Source organism: Ammodytes marinus, assembly GCF_949987685.1.
Source record: "Ammodytes marinus genome assembly, chromosome: 1".
NCBI classification, from domain to species: domain Eukaryota; kingdom Metazoa; phylum Chordata; class Actinopteri; order Uranoscopiformes; family Ammodytidae; genus Ammodytes; species Ammodytes marinus.
In genome coordinates, this window is record NC_137230.1 from 19,472,932 (window position 1) to 19,487,996 (window position 15,065).

The following is a 15,065-nucleotide window of genomic DNA, read 5'->3' on the forward strand; positions in this document are numbered from 1 at the left end:
ACATTTTAGCCACGTTAGCTGCGTATGAGCCGCGTATATACGCACCTACGCGCAGAGTTCAAAAAATTGAACTTTTTACGCTCCTACGCATGACGATTAGCCGTGTTGGCCAATCAGCGTTGGGCTTGACCCGACGTCACATACATTGGCACGGTCGGAGAACAGTGTACTGTACACAGAGGCTGATGAGAGACACCGAGGAGGAAAATGTATTGCAGGCAGCCGAGCCGGTGCTGTATGACAGCAGCTCGGGAATAGAAGACGTGGGGAGAGTAAACCAGGAGAATGGACTTCCTGGTTAATTCAGTGAATATGTGCGGCTGTGCTTTAGCCGATAAAACAGCGCCTCATATTATGAACCCAAACATGACGGCTATGTCCGTGGGACTTTCACAACAAGTACAGCGAAGCACCGGTGTTGATCTACGCCAGCCACGGTCCCCTCTCACAGCCAGGTAGGGTAATGTTGGCTACTTGGCTTTAAGTTGTGCCGCCGTGCACCGATGCTGCTGTAACTGTGTTTGTTATGTAGCTGCCGTGAATATGCAGTGCTGTTTTAATGCTAGGCTATTTGTGCTGTTCAGTTTGTCTTTTGGCACAGTTGTTGGCCGTGTTGTTGTTGTTTTTGTGCGGACATGCACGCTGTTGTGTCGGGTCTGATCGCAGCCATGGTTAATTAGGGGAAATACAATATCGGGAGGGAGACTACGCGCGTAGAACCATTTTTGACACAAAATGATCAAGCAACATTTTAGCTGCGTTACGCACGTAAATCTTACGCGGGTAACGCGTGTAGTGTGTTCGTGCCTTAACAGTGTTATAGATGAGTTAAGGGTCATAATGAAAGTGGAGGCTATTATTAAAATAGTATTTGAGTTGGAACATTTGTAATTTTTTAGTTTCTAAACCGACAATAACTGCAAATGAGACATGTTTTATGCAACAACAACAAAACATTGGTCACACAAATGTTTTTTTCTTTTACCTTATTCTTTTTACAACAGCAATTTTTTAAAACTATTTTCTGTAAGACATTTTTTTAAGGCCTAAAACAATCTGTTTTAAATGCTTCTTTTATTCTATTTTATTCAAAATCTCAAATTTTGGCCTAGGACAGGCTGCTTTGATGACTTTTCGAGTAGCCTAGTTTCAAGCTTCCACTGCCTCCTGGTATGTGAAGTGACACCTCTGGCACATTTATTGAGATATACCTGCAGGCTGTAAAGATGTTCCTCTGCTAACTGTTGCTGATGTTTGTGTTGACCTGCACACATTAACTGGTAGTAGGCTACTTGCAGCAGAGCTAACCTACTATAATCACGTTGGATGCATTTAAAAAACGCGGATATTTTCGCTGCTTTTCAGACGGTTGGGGTCTACTTATTTAGGCCTACTCGTTGGCTTTTGTAGTTTCTGTCACACCAACGTAATGCATGTAGTTCTCTTTCCGATCTCTGACTGTGTGTGTGCGATGCGCACCGTTTTTTTTTTGCTGAGATCTGCGTGTGTGTTTGTGTTTGTGAGAGAGATGCAACGCAGCAGACACAACTACTCGCACATAAATGAGATACATTACATAGGCCTTAGCGTTTATTTTATAATGAGCACCAGCTCTATATGAAAAAAGATAGATGATATTTGGCGCTATAAAAAAAATATATATTATGTCATAGTTACTGGCCCGACATGGCGTTTTACTTGCCCCGGGACGTCGGGCAATTCTTATTGTTGAGCTCTGGACTTGTAAAATGCATGTAAACACCTTTATCTGATCTACACTCAACAATAATTTTCTTTAATGTTGAATGCTTCATTGCGCCATCTTTCTCTCATCCTGAATGGCAACTTGGATACCACTAGCCTCATATTTGTGGGATTATCCATCTCCTCCATGAACTCAACATCTTCCATAGTGTTATGACAGCCAGTCAAAAACACAGTATATGCGGTCAATGCTTTTCCATCTTCTGTTTTAATCTGCGGCCACTTCAAAGCTTTATCGATATATGCGCTAGCTATAGTTAGCTCATCTCCATAATGCTTGTGAAGCAGTCGTTTTGCTTCCTTGAAACCTCTGTGCGATGGCATGTGCTCGCAGCTACGCACAAGCTCTTGTGGTTCGCCTGCAGTGTACTGTTGCAAGTAATACAGATTGTCCTGATCGTTATCAGTTCTCTGCTCGATAGTCTGTTCGAAAGCTCTAATAAAGGATTTGTAGTTAAGCGGGTTTCCTTTAAACACTGGTACCTCTTTAGCTGGAAGCTGAGCCTGTCTCTGTTGCTTAACCAGCATTTCAGTGATCATATTTTGGTTCTGCATTACCTTAAGTAAACCATCACTGCTTCTGCCTTGGTTGTCAGTGTTATCTGTGTGTCTTGGCCTCACAACATGGTAACCTGTAGCTTGCGGTAACCTGGATGGACTCTTACCTTTAAGCACAGGCATGTTTATGGGTAACAAGCTTATATGTTCCTCCTCCTTCACTTGAGCTCTGGCTGCTACATGTGAGCGGACATAGCTGTTCATGCCATCATCTGTTTTTTCATACTCTTTCAGTACTTTTACTTGAGCTCTTTTTTCTGCAATAACTGACTCTAAAGTCAGCTTCTCCAGTTTGGCCTTAATACGTGCTCCTTCTAGTTCAAGCTCCTGTTTCTTCTGCAGGTTTGCTGCACATTCTACCAATGCAGCTAGCTTTGCTTCTTCAGCACAAACTGACGAGCGAACAGATACGACAGATGAGCGTCCATTAATAGAACCCCTTTTTGTTTGGAATTTTTCATAAACTGGCACTTGTGATGCGCTATCTTCAGGGCCTATTTCTATATCTTCCATTATTTTTTCTTTGTTGGTTTTGCTTTCTCTTAAAGCATCCATCCACTTTTCAGTTTCTTCTTCAAACTGGGTGATAGTCAACATCTTAGGGGCTCAAACCAGTTTATTCTATCTGCATCTTTTTCATCTTCAAGTAAAATATCTTCTATTTGCTCACTTAAATCTCTAAACTCAGTGACGAGAATGGTGAAGTCATTGTGCATACACTCTTGCACTCTTTGTAAGTTGTCAGCATCAGCCATCCAATTTTCAACTTCTTTCTTTTTGATAAATATTCGAGCCAATACTCCTCTTCTGGCTCCAATAAGCCTATGCAGTTTATTTTCCAATGCTTTCTCTGTTAACTTGACCGTTCTTTTAGGTTCCATTTCTACAGCGTTAATAACCTCTTTATCTTCAGCCATCATATCAGCAAAGCCATGCGTAAATTGTGAGCAAATGAGCCAAAAATATCTTTCTTGTACTTTTCCTCATCAAACAGGTGCATCACAACTTCTGAACACGCAGACATCAAAGGGTTTTTTAGCTGAGTCGGCAATCATAATGTGCACGTAGAAAGACGTCACAGAATAGCGATGATCTTGAATCAAACTTGCATTTGTTGAGGCTTTCATAGGTTTTCCATCCTTTCATTACCTTTTCTGAAGTTTACTTTCACTCAACAGCCTACCACAAAGTTGCGCTGAGTAACTCCATTGGATGACGATGCCTCCTTTTCTTTCTCCCCCGCGATCTGTCAGTTGCTCTGGCTGCATGCAGCGATCACGAGGACACCATCAATCACTCCCGCGGTCCGTTCGTGAGCTTATTTTTTTACTTAATGTAGTGGCATTCCGTCTGTATACTCCAAATTTCGATACCACAATCCAGCTGTAGGCACAGTAACTTAGTCTGACGCGAATGACATGAGATATTGTTTCTGGTTCAAAAGATTTACTGAAAAAAGGTCAAAAAATATACAAAATCACACATCACACGGTAAAGAAATATTATGCTCCCGTGCCTATGGGCAGCTGTCTTCCAAACTAAAATGGCGCATGTAATACGTCACAAAAATAAAGCATATGGCCTAAACATATTAAATATTACAAAATTACTTTAGCTGAAAATACACTTATAAAAAGCAAATAACACGAACTGTAAATTATTATGTATTATAAAAAACACATATTACTTCCACAAATATTATTAAACAATTTCTTATGTTTTATGCAATCTGGCTCTTACAAAAATAAAATATTAAGCAGGGTCCTCTGGGATGGGCTTGTTGCTCATTTTCTTTTATGGGACATATTTCTCTGTAATATAATGAGTGCATTTAAATTATTTAAAAATTAAAAACGCCATATTACATTATATTTTTTAAATGTGCCACGGGCCAATCAATCAGTGTTTGACACCCCTGCACTAGTGGGTTAACTAAGAAATGCAAAAAAAATAAAAAGCGGGCCGCATTTGGCCCGCGGGCCGTAGTTTGGGGACCCCTGCTCTACACCAACAAAGTCGTGCCAAAGTGAATGGACAGTCCCAACAGCCAATGAGAACAGAGAATCGGAGCCTCGCTCTGATTGGTCAAAGTGTATAGCTCGTGTTAACTTTGACCAATCAGAAATCATATACCCCAGCTTTAACACGGGAACTACTTTTGTTGGAAAGGCCGCTTCCCTCATGCACCCGCACTCGCCGTGCCCGCGCTTATATTACTTTTGGACATTCCATGCGCACAGAGGGGCAGAGAGTTCAGCGGAGGAGTAGTGTCTGTTTCTGTGCGTTATTGACCAAAACGTGAGTTTGTCCATTGTGAACGGCACATAACATGCTTTAAGTTAAGCCTACCGTGACTTGTATATTTCTTAAGCTTTATGTGTGTTTAAAGTGAGTTTATTACCTGTTTGTCACGGCCTGTGTTAAGCTAATTATTCTGTAGAAAACGGCGATTTTGCCCACTTCATTATCCTAATTTATGCAGCCTTAGTTGAAGTTACTAGCCTGGTGTCACACTATTATATGTAAGCCCCTGATATTAATGTTATTTCGCTACATATAGTGCAATTTCGACGATCTTTTGTGTGTGTGAATTCGCGGGTCGTTTACTAGTGTAACGGTCACGTTAATGAGCCATTAAGCCCTTTGTTCTATATGTTTCCCGCCTTTGACCACATTGTAACACTGTGTTAGTGAAAGAGTATATCTGTTTAGCCTACCTGTAGTAATGCACAGGCATTACTGTTATTCCTTTTATCATATTTGTGAACATACTGTATAGCCTGTATTATTCGATATTAATGCAAGTGTGGTTTCTTGTCTATTTCCTTTTCAGACCACACACTCTGTTACTTATGCAGACATAACCCCAAAGCCTAAGTTAATTAACCTGTGCATTGCTGTGCTGTGCTGTAAACCACCAAAGTCTGCTATTAAAGCTCATGACTGCATCCTATACTCTACTGTGTGTTCTTACCGACACCCCAGGAAGACACTCTGCTCTAACCCAATAGCCTTATACAGTCCACCCATTCAACAACTTTGTTTACACAACTCGTGTCGAAGTCAGATATCAGACCAGACGACAATAAAAAGGTGGGTTTGGCCTTGGAGGGCAGTGAGCTGGCAGCAAGCACAGTGCAATGTGGTATTTGGATTATTTCTTACTTTTGAGACCATAACAACACTCTTTCTGCCTTTTCTCAGGTTTAACCGATTTCAATTTTTTGGCACATTTCTACTGCAAGTTCAATAAACCTTCATATTTCCAACAGTGAAATATCTCTTTAAACTAAAAGATTAAAGGGTATTGGTTAACCCTGGTATTTTTCCTGTGAAAGGATAAAAGAGAATTTATAGTCCATTTTAAGTTAATCTTAAATTCATATTTCAATTTAAAGGTTACATGTCTACAATTTAAGTTAACTACCAGGGGCCGTATTCACAAAACATTTTATCTTAGCGCTTTTATCTAAGAGTACTCCTAAGGAGCACTAAAAGTTCTTATTTAGGAGTAATTTCTTAAAACCTATTCACAAAGCTGCTAAAACCAACCAGGGGTTGACACTAGGGGTGTGAACGTTTACAAAAATGTCTAACCGTGTACATGACGGAATTTTTTTCGTGTACACGGTTACCCGTGACGTCATTGTCTTCGCGCGCCCGCCGTCCAGTAGGCGCGCACACACACACACACACACACATACGCGTTTGTTCGCCTGTAAACACACAGTTGAAATGAACTACGCTCGTTTACACACTTCTTATAATAGGTCCATGGCACAAACACAAACACACGTTCGCCTGACATGTGCGCCGTCATTATCGCGCTTCATTCATTTCCTGATTAATATAGCCTATCGCTTTCTACATGTCCACGTTCATGCAGGTTGAACAGGTGTTATAAAGTTTGGGCTACTTACGAGCTTAGTTCACGTCAACCGAGTAACTTTAATCTTTAGGTTATCTTTCATCACTCTTCCGTGGCTGTGAGTCGAGCACCGGCACGGCGACTCCCTGTGTGTGTGTGTGTGTGCGCCGATACACACACTCGCCGAGGGACAGACCGATTCGGCAGACTAGCTTTTATCATCCCCAATTAGTTTAGGCCTACTAGTGATGTAAAATCAATAAATGTGTCTCCAGAACATATTTAAAAACTTTGAAAAAAAGAACATTTTAAATTTGAAGATTTTTTTTTTAAACGGTTTTCGTTTATTGATTTTTCCTAAACGGTTATGATTTACTAAACGGTTACACGTGTACATGTGTACACGTGCACACCCCTAGTTGACACTAAGGTTTCAAAAGCACTTGCCCATTGGGCAAGTACAGGTAATGTTTTACTTGACTGAATGTCGTGTTCACTTGGCCAAGAAAAACAAAAAAACTGTTAAACAATGATATATATAGGCTTATTAAATTATACATTTTAGCGAACTGGATCTCTTAAATGCAAATACTGCTTGCTTACTAGTCTCATCCTGACCACATACAACCAACAACAATTCATATGAGCCTATATATCATGACATCACACAACACCAAGAGCTTGGTCCTGCTGCAGCATCGTGAAAGGGCCTCTTTTTACCAGGCACCTGGCCTGGTTTTGGGGGGCTCAGAAAACTCAGTCTAGCTCAGAGTCAAGCTGAATGTTAGCTTCCACACACATGTGTTCAGAATGTTTTTTACTTATTTTAAACAGTCACATTGTGCCAAAAAGTGATCGTGTGCCATAAAATTATTAAAGTCCACCATGTTAAAGCTATTGTGCAGTTACACTGTAAGTAGGGAGGGGGATCATTAATTTCTATTCATATTGATACCTTTATAAAGACTCCACAATCCAAATCTTTATAGATACTTTTCTATTATTTTGTTTAAAGATAACTGGTATTATTGCAGATTACTGCAGATTTAAATAGCCTATGGATTTAAAAATGTATAATTTTTTTTAACTGCGGCACTTCCTACGCTACAGTCTCTCGTTTGTTGATCACCGCTGCATTGAATGAATGATGAGACGGTGCCGAGCCCGTCTGCAGCGGCAGCAGCTCAGCGGCCTTAAGCTGGGAACACACCGCACTGGCCCCCTGCGGCGGTTGGCCGCGTGAACGCAGGAGGCTCGCCGCTTGGTCATATTGGGCCATATTCATCGAAGGCGGCGGTTGACGGTGTGAACGCAAGAGGCTCTCCACTTGATCATATTGGGCCATATATTCCTGACGCCGACGCCGAGATCAGACCCCTCACACAACAACAACAATAACATGGTCCGGCTGTGCCAAAAAATACAGATGTAGGTTCACTGTGTAACCAGCGGAAGTCATGTCACAAATATCATTAAAACAGCATGAAGACGCACCCCGATCGCAAATACACACATATTAATAGTAATTCAGCAACATACTAAACACAATAACAACAGCAGTGTGTGCTCAGCTGCAAACAAATCCACACGGACACTGCCGTCAACTTTGGGTTCATATTATCCTCCGGAACAGCACACAGCTGGTTTCACTATGCTAACCGGCGCTACCTTGGCTAAAGTACAACCAACAGCTAAACAGATGCAAAATACACATATTTGCAGAATGTATTGGAAACCCAATGTCCTCACTCCACACGCCCACCTCGTCTTGCAGAGCACCGGGCAATCTCAAAGCTGATTGGCTATCGCGGCGCGGCAACGCCAAAAAGATAAACAATTTCATCTTCTGCGTTCGCTGCATATGTTGGCCGCGCCGAAAATGGCAGCGCCTTCGATTCACGCGCTTCGATGAGGCGCGGCCGCGCAAGGGCCGGCCGCTGGACGCCGATTCGTGGGTGGACGCGCGGCCACACGCTAGTACATTGACTTTGTATGTAATCTCGCAGAGAGAGAGAGAGAGAGAGAGAGAGAGAGAGAGAGAGAGAGAGAGAGAGAGAGAGAGAGAGAGAGAGAGAGAGAGAGAGAGAGAGAGAGAGAGAGAGAGAGAGAGAGAGAGAGAGAGAGACTGACTGACTGACTGACTGACTGACTGACTGACTGACTGACTGACTGACTGACTGACTGACTGACTGACTGACTGACTGACTGACTGAAATTGTTTTGCAGACTCTAAAAGACATGAATAATAATAGACTACTGATGCGAAACTGCGCGCGCACACAGGCTGGACAGACTGACTGAAAGTAAGTAAGTAATTGTTTTGCAGACTCTAAAAGACATGAATAATAGACTACTGACAACCCCTCTTACAGCCACTTGCCCGTTCGGGCAACCAAAAAGCAATCTCAACTTGCCAGAGCATTATTTTCAGTTATTTTTTTATTTTATTATTTCAGGACAATGCACATTGATAAACATAGTCATTCCAACATGTAAATGTGCCAGATTGTAGCCCAAGGGCTAATTTCCATCTGTTGCCCATAGGCAGGTTGAATTTGCCCCGTTAGTGTCAACCACTGCCAACTTTTACTAAGGAATGGGAGGGACTCCTATACTAAGACTAGAGGGTGGGGTTGACCTTGTTGCTATGGATGATGTCATGTTCATACCTTCTATGCCCACAGTGATTTGCTGAGAGGGAATGAGTCTCTAAGAGTGAATTTATGATAGAAACACTGGGAGATATCCATATTGTGTCGCTGTATTAAAGTAAAGAGTTTTTAAATACAATTAATGACAAGTGACACTGATTTAACATGAAACCAAGATACTGCATGGTTTCCCACACATTTGTTCACAATTAGCCTACAATAGTGCTACATAGGCCTATTCATTTTAAATTTTACATTGAATTGTAAAAAATAACCTCATTGAAGAGCTGCATGCCGTGCGCTCTCACTGTATTTCTCTCAATGGCGGACTATGCAGTAGGGCTGGACGATATATCGAATATATGCGATGTATCGCGAGATGTTCTCCAGGGGATGTATACAATGACCCTATCGTGACCATCGAATACAAATTGGCACATAATGTGCTTTTTTTTTGCCGCCACCGACAAACTCGCTGGTGTTCGCTTCTCTCGCTCTTTCCTGTGGCTCTCTGCCTCACAGACTCACATGCATTGGCAACTCACTCACTCCCCCTCCCAACCAGAGTCTCCTGGGCGCGCATCTGTGACGTAGTCTGCAGTGCGCCCTGTGTGTGTTACTGTTACTTTTATCGCCATGTGAAAACAACGAGAGGGGGAGAAAAAAAGACGAAGGCTCTTGTGTTCTTATGACAGCCGAACGAGCGGGTGGAGGGGGGCGCACATGACGGCGATGGTGGCCGTCGTTCATAGCATGGACCTTTTTTGTAGGTCCATGCTTATGAGAAGAAGCACACAGGCGAACGACCGGGGGAGGCGGGCGCACATGACAGCATTAGTGGCCGCTGTACACAGCACAGCCTGCCCTGGTCCTTATAAGAGGAAGGCTAGTGGCTACACATGCGAAAGAACGGGGGAGGCGGGCGCTTGACAGCATAAGCGGCCGATGTACAGAGCCTGGTCCTTATGAGAGGAAGGCGAACGAGCATCACATTTATTACGGGCAGCCTCTTACAATATGTCCATGTCAGCACCAAGGGAGGTGCACACTGTTTATTAACTAAAAGTCTATAAGTAGGCTACATTTGCGAGTATTTTTATAAAATAAAACATAGTGTTTTAGTGATAATGCAGGAGGGCTAGATCAATAGGTATGAATAGCATTAGGGCTGGGCGATATGACGATATCATATCGTGGACGATATGAGAGTGTCTACCGGGAGAGATTTGGCCATACCGTTTATATCGCGGAGAAAAAAAGTTCATGTGGTGGGAGCATAGATAGAGCGGGAGGCAGCTGTCCCTCCGAGTCCCTACAGTTACACTGCAGTTACACCGCCGCGCCACACGGGGGCTCTGCAGCAGAGTTCTGGGCTGCAATAGAGCTGTTAAGCGGAAGTCCCTTACTTCCGGGACATGGGACCTCTAGGCTCGAAAAATTACAACGGTAGTCAATGGAAAGAAATGTATTATTTTCTGGTCCCAGTCATGAAATGCCTTCGATTACACATATGTTTTGTATGGATTTAGATGGTATTTTTTCGTGCAAAGAATGGAACAATTTAGCGAGTAGAAGCTGGATACGGTCAGGTTTTGTGCAGAGCGCTTTTGTGGACTACAGCTCTTCGCTGCTCTTGACACTTATGATATACGTCACCACCACTCGCACCGCTTAAGCTCAGAAACATGGCTGTGTCTTTAATGCACTTTACCGCTTTCTTTCAATGACAAGACAAAAGTCTTCAGCGTGGCGAAAACCACTACACAAGTGGACATGTGGAGAGTTTCAATTTCTCGAGTGGGGAGATTGTTGGCATTGTCCACGCCAGCCATTAGCATTAGCATTATCACTGTCAGTCGAGAAGTGGAGGGAATGTGTTGAGGTGACGTCACAGAGGCGACAAGACTTGTAGTTGTTCTCGTAACATTTTTTCAAAAGCCGTTAGACGAATAATCATACAACATACCGTCAAACTCTTCACATGAAAAATTATCATTTAGACCCATACCAAACATATATGTAATCCAGGGCATTTAATGACTGGGACCAGAAGATAGTAGATTACTTTCCATAGACACCCATTCATTTTTTTTCAGCCGAGAGGTCCCATGCCCCGTAATTCCGCCACTTCCGCTTAACAGCTCTATACAGCTTCTCTACCCGTAACAGAAGAAGCCTCATCTGTTGCTCTAGCTGTCTAGCTCATCTAGCTCCGGTGCGACATCACTACAGTTAACAAACCAACTCCGTGTCACGGTGGCAGAGCAGCTGGTATTAATGGTCAAAAATGTAATCGGGCAAAGGAAATTTGCTTGCTGCTTCAGCGTGCTGTTGCCGTGACGCAGAGTTGGCTTGTTTTGATGGTTTTAAGCCGCAAAGTACATGGGTTAGCTCTCGTGAGCTAGCTGGCTAATAATGACATCTTTAGCCTACTCGGGGCTTCACCCCCGTGCTGTTATTTTTGGAGACAGCCAGCAAGGCTGCTTTTATGTAACTTTAAAACATGTCAAACTTGAAAATATTATTTGCGTTGAAGCTGCAGTTAAAGTATTACCAGACATTTGTTAATTTTGACATCTTTTTTAAATGAAGATTAGCAAATACTGCAGGAAAATTCAAGTCTTTCATTATTTTGATATAGGCTACTATCAATTGGAAAATGTAGCCTATTTGGTTGATGCTGTCATTTTTATTTTGCACTGACTGACTAAAGCCAGACTGGTGTGGTATTTTGCACCAGTTTCTCTTCTGTATGGAAATTTAAGTTCCAAGCAAAAAATGAAAATAATCTAATGTGATTAAAGTTCAGTACGGTTATTGTAATCCATTGAATTTTAAGGAAAAATACTATATCATGATATATATTCATATCGTGATATAAAATTACCTATATCGTGATATAAGATTTGGTCCATATCGCCCAGCTCTAAATAGCATCCAGGAATGGTGCATCGGTTAGAATGCAAGGACTGATGATGAGACTTTGCTTTCTTAAGACTATATTATTCTCAGCCGTATTTATTTAAATCCTCTGATTGTCTTCCAGTTTTATTCTCATGAACTCAATACAGGAGAATTAAACAATAAGGCAGGTAACAGAGGGACGATGAGCCACCTGCTGTTTACGCTCGCATGAATCTCTCTCTCGGACTAACAGGCAGAAAACGAAACTTAATTTATACACTATAGACTGGGAGCAACTGCTCTTAAAGCGACAGTAACCATTATAAATGTCAGAGCCTTGTATACACACATAGACTACTATTATGGAGCAAAACCTGTTCTGCATTTAAAGTGTGGCTGCTATCTTCAGGGGGTTAGTGGTGATAAACAATTAGTGAGTGGTTGTAATGAGTCATAATTAGTTTTCTCAGTTTACAGATTAACAGAAGATGGAAAAAACTGTTTCCAAATAAAATAATGCTGGATCCATTGTATGGGAGTGGAATGATGTGGAATAATCAATACAATGTGCAAACTCTTTGCCATGTGCAAGTTTCAAATTGTTCCAATAGAAAGCACTACAGAATATAAACCAGATGTTGTTTCATGTAGCCTAATAATGCATCGTTAGTGCAGACACATTTTGCAGGGACTATTTAAATCATATTACTGGTGTGATGTTATGCAAAAAATAAATTAAATTGATCATTTAGGACAGGAGTGTCAAACTCTGGCCCGCGGGCCAAATCTGGCCCGTTTCAATATTTAATCTGGCCCGCGAACCAATTCGGCAATTCCATTAAATTTGGCCCGCGAAAAAAAAAATAATAATTATCATGATTTTTTTTTTTTTTTCTCATGTGGAGCCTGTGCCATATTGGCACGTCGCACACGCTCCCAACCGTTAGGACACTCGCATAGCTTACCACTAGGAATGTCTGCTGAAAGTTCCACAGCTCAGGATTTTAAGCCATGAATTGATGAACTTGCATTGAAGAAAAGATGTCAGTTTTCTAATGGCTGTAAATAGGCCAATCTATGTAGCTAAATAGCATGCTAATATGATGATTGATTGTGTCAAGTGTCTAAGGATGAATGCTAACATTATCTGGTTTCTAACTTTTGCCTCAAGTTACAATATAGCTCACTAGCTAACGTTAGATAGCCGCTGATAGCCCACCCCTTTTGTTTCCAATGGTGGCTTTGCATTTCATTACCAATGTAAAGTGTCATAAATAGTTAACACTGGTGCTGGGTCATGATTCCTATAAAAAAATAAAATAAAAAAACGTGATATGTTTTGAATGTGCAGAAAGTTTTGAAAAATCCAAGAGAAAACATTTTGTGGCTCAATCCAGGATGCCTGAGAGCCTTACTGCATTATAGTCCTTTACAATTGTTTCACCAGGAACCTGAATGTTGTCTTTTCCTTTACAAAAATAAAGACATTTCCACAATAAATTGACGCAGAAAAGGCACAGAAAACCAAAACAGAAAAATCCACCAGAATACAGGAAATTAAGTGTTTGACGCACAAAAATTTCTGGGGGAGCACCCCCATACCCCCCACATATAATTTGTCCCCCAAAATATGTAAACAAAATCTAGCCTATGCCTCGTATGTACGCAGGTTATATACCTAGATATGTTGTTTGAGTTTTGGATTAAAAAGACGGCATGTCAGTAAGCGACATGTCTGGCCCTTCGTGTGATTATCATGTCGTAATTCGGCCCTTTGTGAAAATGAGTTTGACACCCCTGATTTAGGATGTGCTCTAGAGGAGATTTGAAATATATCGAGATATATATCGTGTATCGAGATATAGTAAAAAAATATTGAGATATTGATTTTAGCCCATATCGCCCAGCTCTACTATGCAGCAATAGTCAGACCGTGACAAACTGGGAAATTCACCATTTAGAAACAACAGCCGGCGAAATCATGAAGTGCATGCGGAACGAAAAAGACGAGACACGCAACTATACAGTAGCGGACCTGTGGAACAGAGGAGATGCTGTGAAGCGCCACATAGGCCTACTCTAGTAGGAAATTAAACCCAAACGTGACAACAAAAGTAACTTTCAGTGCATCGTAAACCGACAGCAACTGCAGGAAAAGGAGCTTATAAATACATTTTATAATATATATATAATGAATATAAATGTGTCTATACTTTCTAAATATAGCTTTACTAAGATCATTAAACCCTCACAGTTATTAAGGTACCCTTTACAAAGCTCACTATCATTAAATATCTCCAAAATGCCATCAAATGATTGTCTGTGATTTACTCTTAGTGACTTAGGAGTTAGTTTTAGCGCTAAAATGCTTTGTGAATTACACTTATCTTAAAAAGTTAGGAGTCCTAAAATTAGAAGTGAAACACCCCTTATTTTTGAGAGTTACTCCTAAATCAGCACGTTACGACCTACTCTTAGCCTTAGCATGTTTTGTGAATACGGCTCCTGAACATTTGATTTTATTAAGGTTTGTAAGCATTTTAAATATACATTCTTTCTGGGAAAGCATTTTTATGCTTTATTGACAGTGTAGAAAAAGAGTTGGGCAGAGAGGGGAGTGACATGCAGAGAACGACCGCGGGCTGGAATTGAACCCGGGTTCGCTGCTGGCCGAGGCCCATGGGGGGGACGCCCTACCAACTGAGCTAAGGGCGCCCCCCTCTATTCTAATAGTCTGAGTTAATGAGTGGGGACAGCTCACCAACACTGTCATATCTAGTGAATCATAAGAATGCTAAAAAATAAATTCAATTCCCTCTACAGTGCCTCTTTTTTGACAAGACACCCCCAATGAACAACCCCGATGTTCTCTGAAAAGCTCTTAGGGGGTGGTATTGCCCCCCCTCTGAGAACCACTGTATTATGACAGTGATAGAAACAGTGATTCTGACCTTTTTTTGACGAACAAATGATATCCTCTGGAACCATTTGTTATAGGCCCAACCGCTCCCTTGAGTATTTTCACTATTTCTCTAGAGATCCTGTGTAACAGACCCTGGGTGTCATGGCTGCCAGTCTTCTCTAATTGACATGCTTGTTCTACCAGTTGTTTGACTCCTCCATTGTAGTGTATCTTAAGGGAAAATACGCTTATTTTTTAACTTTGCATATCAGCAACAAGGGACTATTACAGCATGACACAAATACACCTTGCTGTATTATTCGTTGAGCTGTACAAATTGTGCATCGGTCTCTTGTTTTAAGAGCAATTTATAATTATGTTGACCATTTTTATGAAGAAATGGTAAAGTGATCATAAG